General features: G+C 38.2%; 1 pseudogene; it reads right to left on the bottom strand.

Moving 5' to 3' along the window:
- Positions 1-816: 816 nt before the first annotated feature.
- On the bottom strand, positions 817-2,734 carry LOC102837853 (annotated as a pseudogene).
- Between the last annotated feature and the right edge of the window lie 3,297 nt (positions 2,735-6,031).

Below are 6,031 nucleotides of genomic sequence, written 5' to 3'. Positions count from 1 at the left end.
TAGACATACCAGGCAGTACGAACTGAAAACTTGACTAAATTAACATTGTTTTACAATAATATACACAGTGCTAGTTAACATTTAAAAACAAGTTACAATGCATAGCATTTGAAATTTCTTTGAATCTGCTTCAGTCAGAGTATGAAAATGGTTAGATCTAGGCTCAAAATAATTATTTTCTAACTAAAAATAAAGGCATAATATTTATAACCAGGTATCAACTTTACTGAAATACAAGATTTTAAAGCTATTACATGATACCTAAGGGTATCAAACTTTGTCTCTCATACTTTGGACATATTGTCAGGATGGAACAGTCGCTGGAGAAGGATATCATGCTTGGTAAGATGGAGGGTCAGAGAAAAAGAGGAAGACCCCCAACGAGATGGATCAGCCAGGTGGCAGCATTGATGGACTCAAGTGTGACAGCGGTAGTGAGGTTGGCCCAGGATCGGACATTGTTTCGTTCTGCTGTGCATGGGTCGCTATGAGTTGGTTCCGACTTGATGGCACCTAACAACAACAACAAAGGGTATTTACATTAAAACGCAACATGCATTGTGTTGTTTTATCTCATGACTGTTTATGCCCACTTTGTTTGAAAAGTTACAAAACTAGATTCCCACTTTCAATACAGCATACTGTCATGTTTCTAGCAAAGTGAGTGCTTCCAAAGGGAGCAGAATCATTTTTGAGTAGATGGTGTGATTCCCGTGCCCCCCACCCCCCTTTGGAACAAAGGACGTAACCAACAGTCTGGTTCTGCCCAGATGATGTATTGCAGTTAGAAGGTTCTGTCTGGAGGCATATTTCTGTTCAAGCTAATGCTATAATTTCGTCAAGTTCGTCTGTTGGTTCTGTACATGACTTCTTTGCACTGACGTTCTCTTTTTCATCCAACTTCCTCTTGCGACCTCACTCTTCTTCACTGATGCCACCAGCATTATTTGAAGTGCTTTCTTGATCTGAAACCATTATGAGCACACGATTACTTGATCTTGAGCTGTGGGTGTAGAAGGCTGAGCTGCGTCATCACTGCCCCTGGTTATATTTCTGGCAGCATCTTCAACTTGTTTAGGTGCCACTTTTTCTAGGGCCTCACCAACAACTTTAAATTCAACATTTTTTCCTAGGTCTTCACTACGAAAAATTTTGATCAATAAAGTGTAGTACTGAAGGAAACCATCTGCTTGAAGCTGACAACCATTTTTAATTCTAAATTCTGACAACTTCTTGTGATGGTTAGCATTTGTCTCTTCCTCTTCTGAAGATACTAGCACTGTTGCTTTTCTATCTTCAATTTGCACATCCGGTGCTACCATGGCAAATTTTTCTTTTATTTTCTTGTCTGGAAACATGAAAACAATTACTCGATGGCCATTCCGACATACAGTCACTTCTGTACGTCTTGCTGACACAAAACAATTGGGCTTGGGTGAATCTAGTGCACAGAGCACGAGGAGCTTCTTTCCTGGGTTTGGTAGTTGATTTAAAAAAAAAAAAAAAAATTGTTCTACATTGGTCTATTTTTCCTGATAGAATCTTCAATCTTTCCAATACTATCAACCCAGCAATCAGGGCAGTGGTAGTTGCAATAGCAGGAATGATGTTCCCTGCAATTGATTTTATATCAAATCTGCTCTTCATAGTCATACTGAAAATATGCATTCTGAGGCTTGCAGCAGAAGTGACAAAATCCATAGCAGATGGGTCATCCTTGTCCCATATGAGTTCAGCTCCATCCCCTTTTTCTACTAAGTGAACTCTCAAAGTCTCAATGCTTTTTGCATAAAGACTAGCATAGCTCTTGACTTCTAGAACCTGCTGGTCTTTCTGACCTAACTGGGGTTCATTTTGTTGGTCTGCTGCATTGATTTCTTCACCTTGACTTTGTACTTCAGTCCAGTCCAAAGGAATAGGAGGTTTCCTTTTTCACCATAGCTTGTCCATGGTCAGTAGATACCTGATACCATCTTTTAAAAGTTTGGTAAAATGTTTAACTGGGTCATATCCAGTGGATTCAGCCCATTCCTTAGTGGAAATATGTTTAATGTCACCATCTTTATTAGATGTTCTGGTTCTGCCTTCAGCTTCCATTGGTTCCCAAACAGCCTCAGGGTCAGCTCTGTTGGGAGATACTTCTTGATCAGCATCTTCCTCCCTAAACAACTGGTTGAACAAATACTTTGCCCAAACAATGCAATGAATGGGTTCTGAAGGTGTGTTACGAATTGTACAGCCAGGAAATGTTTTCTGTGTTGGTTTAGGATGACATTCATAACATTCGGTTACACCTTTTTTGATAATAGTCTCTTGTCCAGGACAGCCAGCAGCTCCATTCTCAATAAGAGGTACATCAGCTGCTAGACACATTCTATTGACGTGGTTGTGGGCAGCTCTGTTATCCAAAGCATTCATATTCAATATAAACTGTTGGAAAAATTCTACATTGTAGTCGGGGCTCACGATGCTGTCATGATAAGCTGTGATACTAGTTTTTGGGTAAAACTGCAGTACACTTTCTATGGCAACCTGGGCCTTTCATCTTCCAACATGTTTCTTTTGAAACAAAAACTGCCTGTTGAGGTTGCTGACATCAGTAGTATCCAGATCAATCAAATCGATGTGGGAGAGGCCAGTAAGCACGAGGTTCATGAGAAGTTCACAGCCGATTCCACCCACCCCTAACCACAGCCTTGGCCTGCTCCCTGGGCAGCCCCCATGAAAGTGCCATGGCAAGATGACCATGAGTGGTCGCAGAGGTGGGAGAATGGACCAATTCTTTCTTCAATGTTCATGTGTCACACTTCCTCTCTTCATCCCCCTGGCCAACCTCTTGCTCTAATCCACTATTGTTTCTCACTTGGGTTACCTACTCACTGGGTCCCTAACTGCCTCAACTCTTACTCTCCTCTGTAGTCAGAATGACCTTTAATAAAATGCAATTCAGCAATTCATATAATGCTATTCTTGACCTATAATCCATTGGGGAATTTCCATTACCTTTTAGTTAAATCCATATTTGTCACCTGGCCTAGGTGGTCTTACAATTATCTATTCCCAGTCTCTTTTACTCCATATTTCCCTGTCTTCTAGGCACCAGCCACTAGGCTGATTTTTTCTATTTTCCTGAGTGAGTTAGTTTCCTCCCAGCCTCAGACGCCATACCCATGCTGGTTCACCTGACTGTAGTGTTCTTAAGCCCACTCCTCTTCACCTTTCTGACTGGGTTCAATGGAAATGTCATTTCCTTCAGAACTTGACACTCTGGACCCGCTGGAGTCTTCCATGTCCACTTTCTCAGCACCTGCTACTTATGACAACTGCAATTCAATACCACAGTCACACATGTTGAGTAGTCTTTTTCTCCTTAGTGAATGGTGAGGTCAATAAGAACAGGATTTAGAGCCTTTTTATCATTAAACTCTAGATTTTAAACCATGATTTTTTGTTGTTAAATGACCAGGGGAAACGTCTATGGGGAAAGATAATATTATGCAGAGCCTCAACAATTTTCCTAGCAAGGAATTGTGGAATAGAAACAAGAGACAAAACTGACAATAGAATTAGACCCAAAGGTGACTCATAGTGATCCTGGATAGGGTTTCCAAGGAATGGTTGGTGGATTTGAACCATCAACTTGTGGTTAGCAGTCTAGTACTTATCTAACAGCACCACACCAGGACAGATAGTAAATGGCTTATATGTGTTCGTTGTTATTGGGATTGTTGTCATTATTGCTATTAGTATTTCTGCTGTCATACTAAATTTAAAAATAAATATGCATAGCTCAAAGTATCAATGTATTAAGTCATGGTGAGAAAAAAGACTGCCAAATAAGCAGGAAAAAAAAAAAAAATCAGTATCTGCTGTTTGTGAAACTGTATTAAAATAATGAAGCTTAACTTTAAGTTTTGATTTTGAAATATCATTAATATTTTAGAGAATTATCAGATTAACAAATATATTATTGCTATAACCTTCTTGTTTTATTATTGAGTATCTGTTCTGTAGTATACTCGGAGAAAAGCCATGTCACATGCTTAATGTTAAGCACTACAGAGCCCCAGCAAGGAAGATTTCCTCTTCCAGCTATGACATAAAAGTTCATAACAGCCCATTCCTTTCACTGAGAAACCTATAAAATCTGGAAGAAGAAGAGAAATCAAACAAAACGTGTTTGAAGGCATTGGAGAGATTCTATAGCAGAAGGATTTGAGGTCCTAAGGTCCTGAGGAGAAAGGATATGTAGAGAAGGAAACTTAATGCTTTGCACCATTTTTTCCCAAAGTATTTGCCAATTGTTAAGCTGCTAAGATTTGGATCTGCTAAGGGAGATGAGACTGAGCAGAGGTCTTGGCAGGTGCACACTGTTGATGATCCAAGATCAATGTTGTTGCCAAGAAGCAAGTCCTGCCAACCTTCCTAGGCTATTAGTTGAATATTGATGTGTCAATTTATCATTGAGGGAAACTAAGATAGTCTAGGTCTTAAAAGGTTTAAAACTCAGCTTTGAATCAACTCATAGCCTCACTAAATTGAAGTATCTGCCATCTAGCTCTACTCAAATGGTCTCTGAAGGGATAAAGGGGAAACTTCAGTGGGGGAAGATAATATTATGCCTCAACAATTTTCCTAAGCATGACTGGGACCCAATGAAACCCTAGCAAACAACTGTGCAATACAAACAAGAGACAAAACTGACAATAGAATTAGACTCATAGATGACTCATATGTTGGTAGTATCTGGCACGGATTTGGGGTCCTGGTGTGTTATTGTAGGATAATCACTAGACCATGAAGTGGGTTTGAACTGCAAGGTTGCTGGTTCAAACCCATCTGCTCCTCAGAAACCCTATATAGGGTTACTAGATATTAGAACTGACTTGATGGCACTGAACAACAACAACAAAAGCACAGATTTACAATAACAGCAATGAAAAAAAATGAAATGACAGGAAAACTGATGACAAGGTCGACAACTTCACAAAAAAAAACTAATACAAAACTGACCAAATATAAATACTAAACTTGAAAATAAAATAAATTATGAACCAAATAATTTTAACTCTAGGATAAACATAACATTAAGAAACATTGAAATTCTGGTGTGGCACTGAAGAGCAAGCACTGGACTGTTAAGTGCAAGGTTGGTAGATCAAACCACAGCCATTCTTCAGAAACCTTATACAGGTTTTCTATGAGTCCTAGGTGACTCAATAGTATTTAACAATGACAAACAACAATAGGACATAATGAATGAAATGATAGAATATTATTAAATCAATTCATATTGAAGTACAAATGAAACAGAACAACAACAACAAAAAAGAAAACAGAGAACAGAACAAAAAAATCTGAAAGAAGTGAAAAAGTCCAATAGTTAAGTCTACTCACACAGAAGAGTGGAAACAGGGAAAATTTAGTACCTGAATAATTATTAATGAGCAAGATATGTTTTCAAAACTGATTAAAATATATCAAGCCTTTTTCAGTAGGTGCTATGAAAACTACACAGAGGATAACACACACACACACACACACACACACACATTGTAATAAAATTATTGAAACCAAAACAGATAGGAGCATATTAGGAACATGAAGCAAATAAAAAGACATTATCTTTAAAGAAGCCATAATACTCTAGCTAAGTTTATAGTAATGTATCAGAAGTAATTAGATTGGTATTTTTAAGGTTCAAAAAGAAAATAAATTCCTATCTAGTTTTAAATACTCTGCATAAAAAGTTTCTAAGAGTCTTAGTGAGATGAAACTTTTCTACATAAACACAACTTGAGATCCTGAAAGGAAAGCAAACACATTATGCAGGGGAGAATAAACAACAATGGACTAGTTAAATAGATGAATACAGTTATGTGAATCTTGGCCAAGCCAAATAATAATTATAACTTTTCTGTCTGGTATTTAGTGTATATACATTTAATGCTCTTAGTGTAGAGGTTACAAATTGGGATGCTAACCTCAAGGTTGACAGTTCGAAACTACCAGCCGTTCCACAGGATAAAGA

The sequence above is a fragment of the Chrysochloris asiatica genome, unplaced genomic scaffold, assembly GCF_000296735.1.
Source record: "Chrysochloris asiatica unplaced genomic scaffold, ChrAsi1.0 scaffold00097, whole genome shotgun sequence".
NCBI lineage: Eukaryota > Metazoa > Chordata > Mammalia > Afrosoricida > Chrysochloridae > Chrysochloris > Chrysochloris asiatica.
Note: the sequence above shows the minus strand (reverse complement) of the source record. Positions and strands in the feature narration are given on the sequence as shown.